Source organism: Vespula vulgaris, chromosome 8 (genome assembly GCF_905475345.1).
Source record: "Vespula vulgaris chromosome 8, iyVesVulg1.1, whole genome shotgun sequence".
NCBI classification, from domain to species: Eukaryota; Metazoa; Arthropoda; class Insecta; order Hymenoptera; family Vespidae; genus Vespula; species Vespula vulgaris.
Window position 1 is genome coordinate 5095229 of NC_066593.1, and position 13975 is coordinate 5109203.

The window sequence follows — 13975 nt, forward strand, 5'->3', positions numbered from 1 at the left end:
TCTTTCCATCCTTATCTCTCTTTCTTTTCGAGATAGAACACACTTCTATGATAGGATATTAAACATCACGAATGAATAGCTTTCGTAACTGGATTTGGATCGATAAAAATAAAATTGTTCTAACGAAATCGAATGATCTTGAAAAACATCTCTTAATATCTTTATGCCATTGAAGTTTCATTTTTTTATTTATTTAAATTTTCAATATTTTTATTAATTAATGATAAGTATTTTCTACTGTCATTCAATGATCACTAATACATACGAATAATTTTGATCGGTATATAAAATAATCAAATATCAGGATTACGTCACTTATATTACATGCATTGATATTTTGTTATAAATACTGATCAAACGATCGATAATACTGATCGAATAAATGGAAGAAATTCAAATTTTCTACTTGCACGTACACATATACGAGGATGAGCGTTCGTTTATAGTGTTCTTTGTTTTAATAGTTTCCTAAGCGTCGTTTTTTTCCGTTCTTTTTCTTTTTTCCTCTTAAAAAAAAAAAAAAAAAAAAATGAATAAAAGAAAAGAAATAGGATTTATGACGTTCGTTTTATCATTATTAATTTCTTCTCTTAATTCTTATCGTGTCATATAGAAACTAGCCAACATGAAATGATTTGTCGATCAATCGCCATCCTCTCCTATACGATTGTCCATTAAACTTTGATAACGCTATAAACATTAATCAATAAACGCAATGACGATCGATCGATAGGTATTTATTTACGGTATACGAAGCGCGTGCCATCATGCCCCCGTAAAATCTATTTACTCGAAGTTAATCGGGTTTGCTCCTTCGCCGTGAAAGTTCGTCGTCGGGTCGACGCATTTTTGTCGAGAGTTCGCGATGTGAGAGTAAGAGAGAAAAAGAGAAAGAGAGAGATAGAGAGAGAGAGAGAGAGAGAGAGAGAGAGAGAGAGAGAGAGAGAGAGAGAGAGAATGTAGGTCGAAGCGATCTTGGATGTGACGTTCGAAAGGCGTAGAGGCGCGAAGAAGCAAAAAAGAAAAAAAAAGAGAGAAAGGGGAGAGAGGGAGGAATGGGAGGGAGAAAGGGAAGGGAAAAAAAAGGAAAAGGGAGGTCTATTCCGTTCTTCTTCCTTTTCATCGAACGTCTTCTTTGCTCTTTTTTTTTCTCATTCGCAGTCAAAGCCAATTCTCTTCGACTTCGTTTAAAAATATTCTTCCTTATTTTTTCTTTTTTGTTTTTTTTATTCCATCTTTCTTTTTAAAAAGTCTATTTTATCTATCTCGATATTTCGATGAGGACGAGAGAGAGAGAGAAATAAATGTGAAAGATGAGCTCTTCCTATTTTGTTTTCGTAGTTTAATGATCGAATTAATGTTTATCTATCTTCAATTGCTTTATTATACTATTGGGAAATATTAATTAGATTATTATTATTATATAATTAGAGTATTAATATTAATTAAAAAAATTGCTGATTAGACATATGTAGAAAGAAAAGCTTTTTATCGATGAAGATCTCACGGAGATAAACGTCGATCTAACGAACGTTCGAACAAAGAAAAACAAAATTGATCGATCAGTAATAGGAAAGAAAGAAAGAAAGAAAAAAGAAAAAGAAATTCGAATAAATTTCCCTCCCACGTGTAATTGCGAGAGTAGCAACTGGGTGACACTCTATTATTCTACCCACTTTATCAACTCATTCTCAAAACCCCCTATTCCGTGGGTAAGCCTTCGACCGGACATAGTTAAAACTCCAACGATAATGCGACTTTATCGCGACGTCGTTAACTCTATAATTAATCGAGTCGCGTTTTATACGAGTATTAGCCTCCAGCTATTCGTTTGATTTCTCATCCCCATCATCATAATGGTGGTAGTGATTATGGTGGTGAAAATGGTGGAAATGGTGGTGGTGGTAAGCGTTTCGCGTGAACATATTTCTTTAAATGATAGTAAACGAGAGAAAAGGGGGAAGTGCGTAAGCACTTCGTCGACCCTTGTTTTCTTCTCTCTCTCTCTCTCTCTCTCTCTCTCTCTCTCTCTCTCCTCTCTCTCTCTCTCTCTTCCTTCTTTTCAATTTTGTTTCCTTTTCTTTCCTTTGCACTCATTAACGACAACGTCACAGCCAACTCTCAGACCACGTGCGTCCTTTCCGAACACTTGTCTCGTTTTAATCGATCGATAATGCTCTTCAACAAAAATAAACTGTTTTTCTTTCTTTTTTTTTTCTTCTTTTTTTTTTATCTTCGACACGAAGCGAATAAATACGCATAAACACGAACGCACTCTCGCTCGCGCGCATATGCTCACAGAGGCAGAGGAAGAAAGAGAGAGAGATTTGCATTTTGTAGATATCGTGACATAGAATACTTAGGAATTTATAAGTAGCTGCACGTATCGCGTTTCCTTATAGCGAGAGAAAATATATCTTTGATATAATCGAAAAGTTTTAGAAACGTGCGAGTTGTGACAATTTTTGGTAACGTATTATCCATTGGATCGGCAAATGCAATAGATTTATTTTCAAACGTCAAAAACGGCTCTGTGCGATTTAGAAATACGCTTAATCCGACGTTTTTATTATTATTTTTTTCTCTTCCCTATCCGCTCTTCAACTAAATATTTCTTTTTTTATAAACTGTTGTAAACGTATTGTCGACTTTTGTCTGCATATGCATTTGTGTTTATATCGTAAAAAGTGACGTTGTAGAACTCTATATTTATGGAACACGTCAATTTGACAAATTTTTGATGTCATGTTTAAAATTACAAACAGGGAAAGAGAGAGAGAGAGAGAGAGAGAGAGAGAGAGAGAGAGAGAGAGAGAGAGAGAGAGAGAGAGAGAGAGAGAGAGAGAACTAAAATAGGACTTAGAAATTATATATATATATATATATATATATATATATATGTATTATATTACATTTAACTTATTCTTATTAAACATTAACATTTGAATATAAATTAATAATTAATTTTGTGTTTGAAAAAGACGAAAAAAGTAAAATAAGAATAAAAAAACTACTGATATATTAATATGTAAGGTCAAAGTTAAATAAAGTTATCTAGAATTAAATTGCAATGTACGTAAAAGGAATTTTTCAAATTTGAAGTTATATTTTAGATTAAATTATTTATTATTTTTATTATGAAGTTATATTTTAGATTAAACAAAGAGAGAGAAAGAAAGCGAGAGAGAGAGAGAGAGAGGGAGAGAGAAAGAAGGAATATAAAAAAGAAAGGATCTTTTTCATGCTTGGAAAGAAGAATATGCTTTTAAAGAGTAGATCGAAATGCAGATGCAAGGTGCAGGAGCGTGCGCACACAAACACATATATACACACACACACACACACACACACGTTGAGTGAACTTGCGATTGATCCAGAGGCGCGCTTCATACCGTATATACATATATATACACGCACGCGCACGCACGCACAGCATACACACACACAGAGACGAATAGATACATACAATAAACATATGTTAACAGACGGTGACGTTTCACGGAGCAAAACTGTCGGAACGTCGACCTTCCTTTGTGTGTTGTGTGTATATATATATATATATATATATATATATATATATATATATATATGTTGTATAGTATATGTATGATCGGTGAGAGAGACAGAGATAGACAGATAGACAGACAGACAGGAGAAACGGTTTCGTCTTACATACGTTGTGTGTCTCGTGCTTTGCTAATGAGAATTACATAACGAAACTCGTCTAGAACGCGACTCAGCAAATTTTCTACATTTTTCCTTTATTTTTTTTATTTTTTTTATCTTTTATTTTTATTTTTTACTTTCTTTCCTTCCTTTCTTTTTTTATTTTTTTTTTTAATTTTATTTCATTTTATCTTTTACTTTCTTTTTCTTATCTTATACGTGTTAAAGAGCAGAGCAGCAGGGTTGGTAAATTAACGCGCAAGCGCATATTACGAAAAGAGAGAAATATTTGTAACCCCGAGTAGTTACTACGATATGAAAGATCAGGTGGAAGGATAGAAGGAAGGAAGGAGGATTAAAGGGTCGAAAGGAGGAAGGGGTTCACGTTAATCATCAAGTTCTCCGAGTTTAAAAAGGATCGCATGATAATCGTCCTCGTATTTTCCCATTGAACCACATTTTACTACTCGTGCTCATAAATGTCACCGCATTTTTTCTAACATACTTTCTTTCACTTATTTCTGGTTTCTCTTATATCTTCTTTTTTAAGATACATAAGGTGTAACTGATTAATCTTTCAAAGAGTTATGATTACAAACTCTGGGAATAAATTTTCAAGGATCTAAACAGGTAGAAAATGTTTTATGAACTTATGGGATAAAAATGATTGCTTCTGGGATTACGACATGGACGATTCGAATTTATCGTGCAAAATCACTGAAAAAATTGTCACGTCACATCGTGTAGAAGTTATAATTTTGTCTCTCTCTCTCTCTCTTTTTTGTAAGAAATGCAGATTAAAGGAAAATTAAAATAATCAAGAAAAATTCAAGAAAAGAAAAAAAAACTGAAGTGATCAACGTGATATCTGCAGCAGATAGAGAAAATTTTCGGTTTCATGTTTATAGAACATTTTCTACTTGTTTACAGATTCCTGAAAACTCATTCTCAAAGTTTGTACAGACCGATCAGTTACGACACCCTGTATGTTAGTTTGTATTACATATGTAATATGTCCAATTTCTATTCGGATTCGTATTATAAAATCGTACATTTCATATTTAACGATCTAATTATACGACAAGTGACAAGCTTATTGCAATTGATCTAGCAACATTAATATAGATCAATCGTTATATATATATATATATATACATATTTATACTAAAGAATACGGTTAAACAATAATTGATTTCATTAATATCATACCTTTAATAAATAAATAATAAGAAAGTGAAAATGTTTGCGTTTTATGTTGCAACCCCAGTTCAATTGGATCGAGCAATATTATTTCTAAAACTCGATTGGTCGATCAACGACCTGATGAACCCAGAGTCGATTTCTCGACCAATCAGATTCGACGTTGCAATATCAAGCGAATATTTTGATTGGATAAGGATGATGATAAGTATGAATATATATATATATAGATACACACACACACACACATATATACATATACATATGTATATAGATTTCCAGTAAGTTCGACGACATTATAGGGTCGAGCAAACACGATTAAATGGTGTTGGGATGTAGTAGAGGGTGAGAAATATGAGATAGTATGATGGATAGAAAAAGAGAGAAAGAGAGACAGAAGAGGGACAGAGAAGCTAGAAAAGAGCCGGGATGATAGAGAAAGCAAGAAAGTAAAGGAGTAGAGAAGAGCGTGTTCCGGAAGGGCAGTCGCCGGCATTCCGGATCAATACTCCCACCGCCGTCGCTTCTCTGGGGGTTCGTCGGGGGTTAGAGATTTTCTCTCTCACTCTCTCCCCACCCTTCCTTTCTCTCTCTCTCTCTCTCTCTTTCTCTTTCTGCTCCACACGTAGTACACGAAATCCGTGGTCTCGTCCGACTACATCCGTTCCTTTTCTACTTGCACCGCTTCGATCCGTTCTCTCTCTTTCACTCACTCTTACTTACTTACTCACTCACTCACTCATTCTTTCTCCCTCTTCGCTGCTACCACTTATACCCTTTATCTATCTATCTTTTTCTCTCTAATATCTTTTTCTTTTTTCTTGTTTTCTCTTCTTTTTTCTTTTTTCTTGCTCTCCTTTTTACTACGTTCCTACGCACGAGAAATTTACGCGCAGTGCATTTTGTTCTCCACCATGAATTAAACTCCTATAAATCGACCATAGAATTTATATGGTGTGTACGTGTGTTTCATGTATATATGTATATATATATATTATATGTATACATACAAACACACACACACACACGCTTTTAAGAGTTATGTATAAAAGTTCGTAACACTAGAGAATTTAATTTTGTTATCGATTTGTGTATAATTACTTTCGTTTACTCTTTTTTCCTCTCCTTTCTAAAATTCCATCGTAAACATAGTAATAATTGATAATTTATTCATTTCGTTCTCTTTATCGCGTTCTATACCTATTAGAAAAACAAAAAAAAAAGTATCCTATCTCGAAACAATAAGACGTTTGACACTTTTAAATATAATATGGTATGATACATCTCGAGTTATGTCGTCGATATAACTTTGAATGAAAAATATTGTAAAGGAGAGAAAAAAAAAGAGAAAGAAAAAACGAGATTGGATCATATGTTGTTTTCTCAATGATAGATAGATTTGTATTTTTATGAATTCTTCAAAGGAAATCTCTCTCGATAGTCATATATCATAAAGAAGTGAGTCAGACGAAGATTAAATTACATCGTGTTTTATGAATGTATGTACGTATGTATATACGTACGTATGTACATATATATTTGTATCAGAAGTTCAAAGGGTCAATTCCTCGCTTGTAGTAGATGTAAAGAATGTTTCTTTTGGTTGGTCCATTAGTCAGCCGTGCTGAAAATACAACGCACACATACACACATTCCCTTGGGTCATCCCTATGTGCCACCCTCGAGTTTTTTTTCTTTTCTTCCTTCTTCCCTTTCCTTCCATTTTTACCCCCTCGTCTTTTTTTCATTTTCTGTCTTTCTTTCTTTCTTTCTTTTAGTTCTTCTATGACAAATGGTCGACTTTAAACTACGAGAGAGTTACTTATCCACAGCTTCGTCCATCCAACCCCAATTTCTTTCGAGCTGTCGACAGTTCTGTGTTACAAAGAGAGGGAGAAAAAAATAGAGAGAGGGGGGGGAGGGGGAAGGAGAGGAAAAAAGAAACTTTTCTTTTCCTTTTAAATCGTTAAGAGATAGGTTAGCCACCAGGATTATATTAAATGTTGTACAAACGATTTTACGAGTCACTGGCACGAAGAAAATCCCGCGTCCCTTTTACCAAATAGAATGTGATGTACATTTGTTTAAGGGATGAAAAAAAAAGCAAAGGAAAAGAAAAAACACAAATAAAAGATTAAAGAATTAGCACAATGTTCGAAGAGAAATTATATGTCGCGGAAAGTTATTGACAAATTCGAATAATAGTAATTAAATAATATGTCCGAATGAATGAACTTTCAATGAACATTGCGAGCGATTGACGAAATTAAAGAAGAATAAAATCAAAATAAGAAAAGGAAAACAATACAAAAGGGGAGGGAAAACAAAGAAGATGAAAGTAATGTATTTCTTTTTCTTGTTTCTTCTTTTTCCTCTTTTAACTTTAACGTAGTTGTACTTCTTCCTGTCGTTCCTCGAAGAAAGGCGAGGTTAATTATCGTCGATTCTATTTTTCTATTCGAGAACGAACGTTTGTTTCTCCTTCTCAAACGATTCTTTCCACGATACTCTCTATTCTTTGAACCGAGTATATACAATAGCGAATAATTTCTTGATTTTCCGGTAACGTGGTACTCGCTTAACTATCAAACTATCAACGAAGAATCGATTAAAAAAAATAAATAAATAAACAATAAAAGTAAACAACTAAATAAGAAAATAATTAAGAATAGAAAAAATGTAGTTCTAAATTGGAGATGGGAGAGACAGAAAAACATAAATGGAAATAGTTAAGCAATATTAATTCAAAGTGAGAGAAAGAATTGTTCGGGCTAGATTATTCGGTATCGTTAAGGTTTGCTGTTAACTGTTTCGTCGTATTATCTCATCATCGTAATCAGGGGAAATAATGACGCTCGACCCGAACGGATTCTACGAGAAACATATATATTATAATATGTACGTAGCAAGGACGTACGCGTGAACGAGCAAGCGAGCAACCAAGCAAGCAAGCAAGCGAACGAACGAACGAACGAACGAACCAAGGAACGAACGAACGAACGAACGTACGTTTACTGTGATGCGCGGTAGTGGGTACCGTCGTGTCGCGACCGATACGAGTACGTGAAAGTACGTCGTGTGTTATGAATGAAATTATAAATACGAACACGCTAGATAATCGTGCACCACGTAACTCGGAAACAAGCGGCAAGCGGAGTCGAGCCAGCAGCACATAAACTCTATTTTTGGAATTGTTCGTGCGATGAGAAGCCGATTTCTCGTTTACCGACCTTTTCTCGTACCTTTAACCGATAGATATTCTTTTTACTAAAGTTCTTTTTGTTATTTATTAAATCTTTTTCTTTTTCTTTCTTTCTTTCTTTTTTTTTTTTAAAGAGCTATAAAAATGTATGACCCCGTGATCATAAAAGTGATAGCCAAGTCGTACGAGATATTAAAAGAAATATTTTTTCTCTCCACGCGTTATATTCTTAAAATTTTTTTTTTTATTTTAGATAAGAAAATATAAAGAGCTATGCATTTTTCGAGAATAAACATATTTACTTTTTTCTGTTGTTCTTTTTTCTTTTTTCTTTTTCTTTTTCTTTTTTTTTGGTCATTACAGAAATAAATAATTTTTGTATAATTTATAATGTCGAAATGTATTGATACCGAAAGTATATATACCAATTAGAAATCATAAATCATTCGTAATCAGCAAGTCGTATAATAATCAAGGATCGTTTAATTATTTAATCGAACGTATTATCGATAGTCGATAATTTCTTGAATAATCGAGTCCTTCTAGATAAGATTAGTAAGAAATTTGAAAAATATTTTATCTATCTTTGATAATTTGCTTTTTAAGATTTATCAAGATTGTTATAACGTATTGACGCTTCAATTAATACGAGAACGATACGACATTCTTTGAGGTTAACTCTTGCTACTACAGATCGATAGTCGTTCGATTTTTTTATTTTTTCATTTTATTAATGATTATCCGTCGATAACGATGCATTTCTTTATTATCGACTAAGACGATCGTTAATTTCACTTAGTTAGGTAAATCAGTTTGACGAAGTGTTCGTATGATCTTGACATTTCTCTGTGATTTTTCCTCTGAAGTTCTACGTCACACTTGACTTCTTTCTTCGATGACAAGATTCGCCACGAAAGTTGACATCGTGCCCGGAATGGGAGCTTGTAACTGATCCAAAACATATTTAGAGTTTCATCATCTTCGGCGCATTAACTTTGTGCAACGCCGATCATCCCTCTAAAGTGCAATCGTTAAACAAAACAAAAAGAAGAGAGACAGAGACGGAAAATCGAAATATAAAAATACTTTGATTATATGTCTCTATTTAAGTTAAATAACATTTAAGATTCATTAATTCGACGGTCGAAATGGTTTTCTTTCTCTCTCTCTCTCTCTCTCTCTCTTTCTCTTTCTCTTTCTTTTTCGCACGCGTGCGCGCGCATGATTGTTATCGAACGACTCACGTGGATACGTGAAATATTTCCACATAATTTTTAATGAATTCATTAAAAATGTCAGACGACATCGACAATCGAAAGTAAAGCTAGTTCGATCCGGTCTTCCATATTTTCTTTTCACACCAGTTCGTGATCATTTTATTTTCTGTTTACCAATCGAGAAGTTAAATGTAAGATCAATCAATGTAAGATCAATCATATAAACGAAGACTACGATATTGTTTTCGTTCTTCTTTGACGCATATTTGTATTGACAAATATATATTATTTGCATTGATAAATATATATATATATATATATATATATATATATGAATGTATGTATCATTACAATTAGAAATGAATCGACTGACGGAAATTTCGTGAAAGACCGTTATGAATTCCTTTTGAATTTAACCTAAGTTTACGAATACTGTATGTTCCTACACGTCCAGCTGTTCGAGAAAAGACGATCGCACGAAACAGTATGGCGGTTTTATCACCGCGGGGCATTACGAGTTCGTTACAAAGAGGAATTATTAAAGAGGTACTACGTCACATGTCTCTTCCTTCGTTCTTCACATTAGCGACGTAGGATGTTCTTTTCTTTTTTTTTTTATCTTTTTTCCTCCCCTTTTTTCTTTTTTCTCTTTTTGTTTTTTAAATACTCCTCTCGTTATGGCGTAACGCATAACGCTTAATTAGACTTTAAATTTTAGTCGTTTCCCGCCGCGACGCCATCTTAACTATTGCGCTTTTTTTTCTCTTTTTTTTTTTCAAAATATTCCCGATTATATTCGTAATCTGAAGATATCATATATCGATGTGATAACGGAAAAAAATATACTTTTTCACGCTGATGATTATTTCATCGATAGAGATAAAGATAGAGATAGAGAGAAGAGAGAAAAAGAGAGAAAGAGAGAGAGAGAGAGAGAAAGAGAAAGAGAAGGCCATGACCGTTTACGTTACTATATCTCGGATGAAAGGGTCTTTCGTAACGCTTGTTTTACGTACACCGCTATCTCACATATGTATCTACGCGTATCTGTGTATGCGTAACACGTATATATGGTGTATGCTTACTATACAATGTATATCGAACGCTTTTATCCGTAACCTCCTACGTCGAAGACAACGGCTACTGTTCCTTTTTTTTTTCTTTCTTTTCTCCCGTTTTTTCCTTTTTTCTTTGTTTCTCTTTTTCTCTTGTTACAAATTACATTTCTCGTTTACGCAAGAACTTGGAATGAAAATAACATTTTCTCGAAATACATTCGTTCCTAAATATCATCGATCTCAATGAATTTTTTAATGAATGTGTATTTACATTGACTTCAGAATGAATATGTAACAAGCTTTTTTTTTTTTTTTAAACGAAGTAACGCAATTAGATCAATATTAATCGAACGTGTTTCTTAATTCCATTTTGTTAATACATAATAGTGATATATTTTTGTAGTGTTACGAAACGAAAATGAAATTTTCCGAGAAAGTCGAATAATCTACAAAGGAAAGCATATCCTTCGATCGTTTCAACGTGGTATATATATATATAGGTTATTGAAATTCGTAGAGAGCTTTTATCCGTGCGAAAATAAATTAAGGTTTCCTTTACATTATTTGAATCTAGATAACCATTGATAACATGTAATTAAATTAGGAACGAACGTAGGAAAAGAGAAAGCAAGCAAGTTAATATTGTTGATGGTAATATTGTTGATGGAAAGAGATGTTCAAAAATAAATGTTGTTCAAAGAGAAGAGAAGAGAAAAGGGAATGGTAAAAGCTTAGAAACTAAATGCGTATCAAAATCGTTCATTGTTCTCATAAAGGAAAAAAAAAAAAGAAACACGAGAGATTCGTGACTTTTTCATTTTCAATACATTTAAAACGAGACTCGAATTTTTTCGCTCTTTGCCATTGATATAATTATTATGAATTTAAAGAACATGATTCTTTCCTTTTCTTTCTTTCTTTTTTTTTTTTCTTAATTCTTTTTTACTTATTAAACAAATTCAAATTCTTTTTCTTTCGATATTTTTCTTTAAAGAATTCTTCAGAAAGAAAGAAATATTCTTGATATTTTCCTTTGGGGAAAAAGAAAAAGAGAAGCGTGAAAGAATATATGTTGAAACATTTTGCGAATCGTATATTTATATAGCATAAAATTTGCATGGTACCTGTGACCGGGTATGAGGAATTCAATAAAACCGCCGTTCGAAACCTTTACGAATAGCAAACTTTTTATCGATGGGAGGGCGCCACCGTTTCAACATTTTTCTCGGACTTGTCGGTCTGTAAAGAAATTTATTGGTATTTTTTATATTATATATATGTATATATATATATATATATATATGTATGTATATAGACGTGTATATATAAGAAATTATTATTTTGAACGTTCACGTTTAGACGTAAAAGATCGAACGATCGATCTTTTGCGTCTAAAGGATTACATCGACGCATAAGTTTCAATGGATACCTCATGAACGCATTTGCTGGTAAACAGATTTAATGTGATTACTTTTTCTTAGTATGGCCTCAAATGTCTAGAATTTTAACAAAGGTGTGTCATTTGTTGTTGATTGTTGCTTTTTATCGCTCAAATATGATCTTACATCTTTCTTTATATTATCCAATAGCTTCTTAAAAGAAGAAAAGAATGTTCTTTGCTTGTCATTGAAAAAAAAGAAAAACCGATCAATGTTGAAATTTACGTGGTGCTCAAGTATCTAATTAATTAAAAAAAAAAAAAAAAAAAGAGGATAATACATTATTTCATGTGTATATATGTGTATCGCATTGTCCGTGATTTAATTTTTCTTTTTTATATCTTATTTTATGTATTCTTTCTATTTTCATTTTGTCTAATTCTTCTCGACTCCTACAATTTCGTTCGATATTTTCGTGCAAAGTTACGTTCGCGATAACACCCACGCATTGCTTCCCGATTCACAAAGAAAACTGATTCGATTCGGCCATTACAAAATGAATAAATAAAATGATCATTTGATAATTCATGCGTTTTTAGCGAACATGATAATCTTCGATGACGTTTGATATTAGAGAAAGAGGATAATAGCAAGAACGAAGAAAATAAAGTATACAAGAAAAAGAATATTTATATAAAATCGTAAATAAAAAAAAAAAAAGAATATGGCGGAAAAGTTTATCTATGGACAGATAGAGATAAAAAGAAAGATAGAGAGAAAGACAGCACGAATACTCGATTTTCTTTGTAACACGTATCTGCTTTTTCTGTCTTCACTTTTATTTTGTACTCGTTCCCTGGGGGTAAATGTCGACTCACACATGTGTAAATGTTACTTCTAATGGGAAAGATAATGATCCTTGAGTCGCTTTCCTAGTCCGAGACAACTTTTGAGATCTGGACTTTGTCTGGACTGCTGGTATAGTCTTTCTCGTCTGCTACGGTTAGTCGACCGTGCTAACTTAAAAAAAAAAAAAAAAGAAGAAGAAGAAGAAAAAGAAAGAAAGAAAGAAAAACACACTTTCGTCACGACGCCTAAAACTCCTAAAAAGAAATTTGACTGAGACAATGTAGAAAATTGTTTGTCGTCGAAATATCGAAAAAGAATGATCTTTCTAATTGTTTGACAAAGTTCGAGCATAGGAGAATAATGAAAATTCGAGAAAGGAAAGAAAAAGAAAAAAATTCGAATCATTTTTTAGAAAGCAATTGTAAGGTTTTGGCACGAATTTAAAAAAATGTTTTCTTTGTCGAAATTACAATTGACCATTCAATTCAGATTTATATACTTACATATTTCTGGACTAGTATCAATAATTTCATTGACATCACTACTATGCCAATATAGTATAATCGTTCCTTTACCGATTAATTATCTACGTATATACCTCAAGAACAAAAGTGATAACGTAATATGATAATATATCACGTTCAAGATATTCTATTGATAGAAATTAACTTTTGTAATACATACACGTGTATTGATACAACGTGATCAAATTAATAACAATATTCAACGGAATGTCTTTCTTCTTTTTCAAATTTAAAATATTAAAATAGTTGTGAAAAAGAAAAAACAAAAAATATGAAACGTATAATATCAATTTTATTAATTGAGGCTGCTTTTTGCGATTGGATGAAAATGAGGGTATGGAGACTGTCATTGTCCGCATTATCAGTCACGTTGATCCATTTGATAATCTTTAGATGGAAGGTCTTAGTGGCTGCGTTCCAATTTTTCTGTATTCTAAAAAAAGGAAAGTAGAAGAAGGTCGGGGAAGGGTACCTTCCTACAATTTCTAGGACGATAGAATATTTTCCTACAAATTTTTATCAAGTGATCAGTGTGATCAATTCATTCTATTTGATTTTTCATTAATTATGTCTTTAATATTATATGATTATTTAATGTTTTATTATTATTGTTTCTTTCTTTTGTAATTGGTAAACATAGAAATAGTTTGTTTTATAGACAAATATTGAATTTATATATGTATTGTTTGTAAGTTGAAATATGTACTTTTAAGAGAGCCGATTGATGATCGCATAACGAAAAGATTCATGGTATTATTTTCATATTTGCTTCTTGCGGCACGTAGATAGTATATCGCACGATTAATACCGGTAACTACGTAATGGTAGTACTAATGAATGGTCAGAACGTACGAACGTGTTCTCACGTATCTATATGTAT

The 13975-nt window shown here is 32.6% G+C and overlaps 1 protein-coding gene across 4 annotated transcripts in view; it reads left to right on the forward strand.

Moving 5' to 3' along the window:
* Positions 1-13975, forward strand: part of LOC127065942 (serine/threonine-protein phosphatase 2A 56 kDa regulatory subunit epsilon isoform) — a 31698-nt gene that overhangs the window by 11234 nt on the left and 6489 nt on the right. The gene's annotated exons all lie outside the window — the stretch shown is intronic.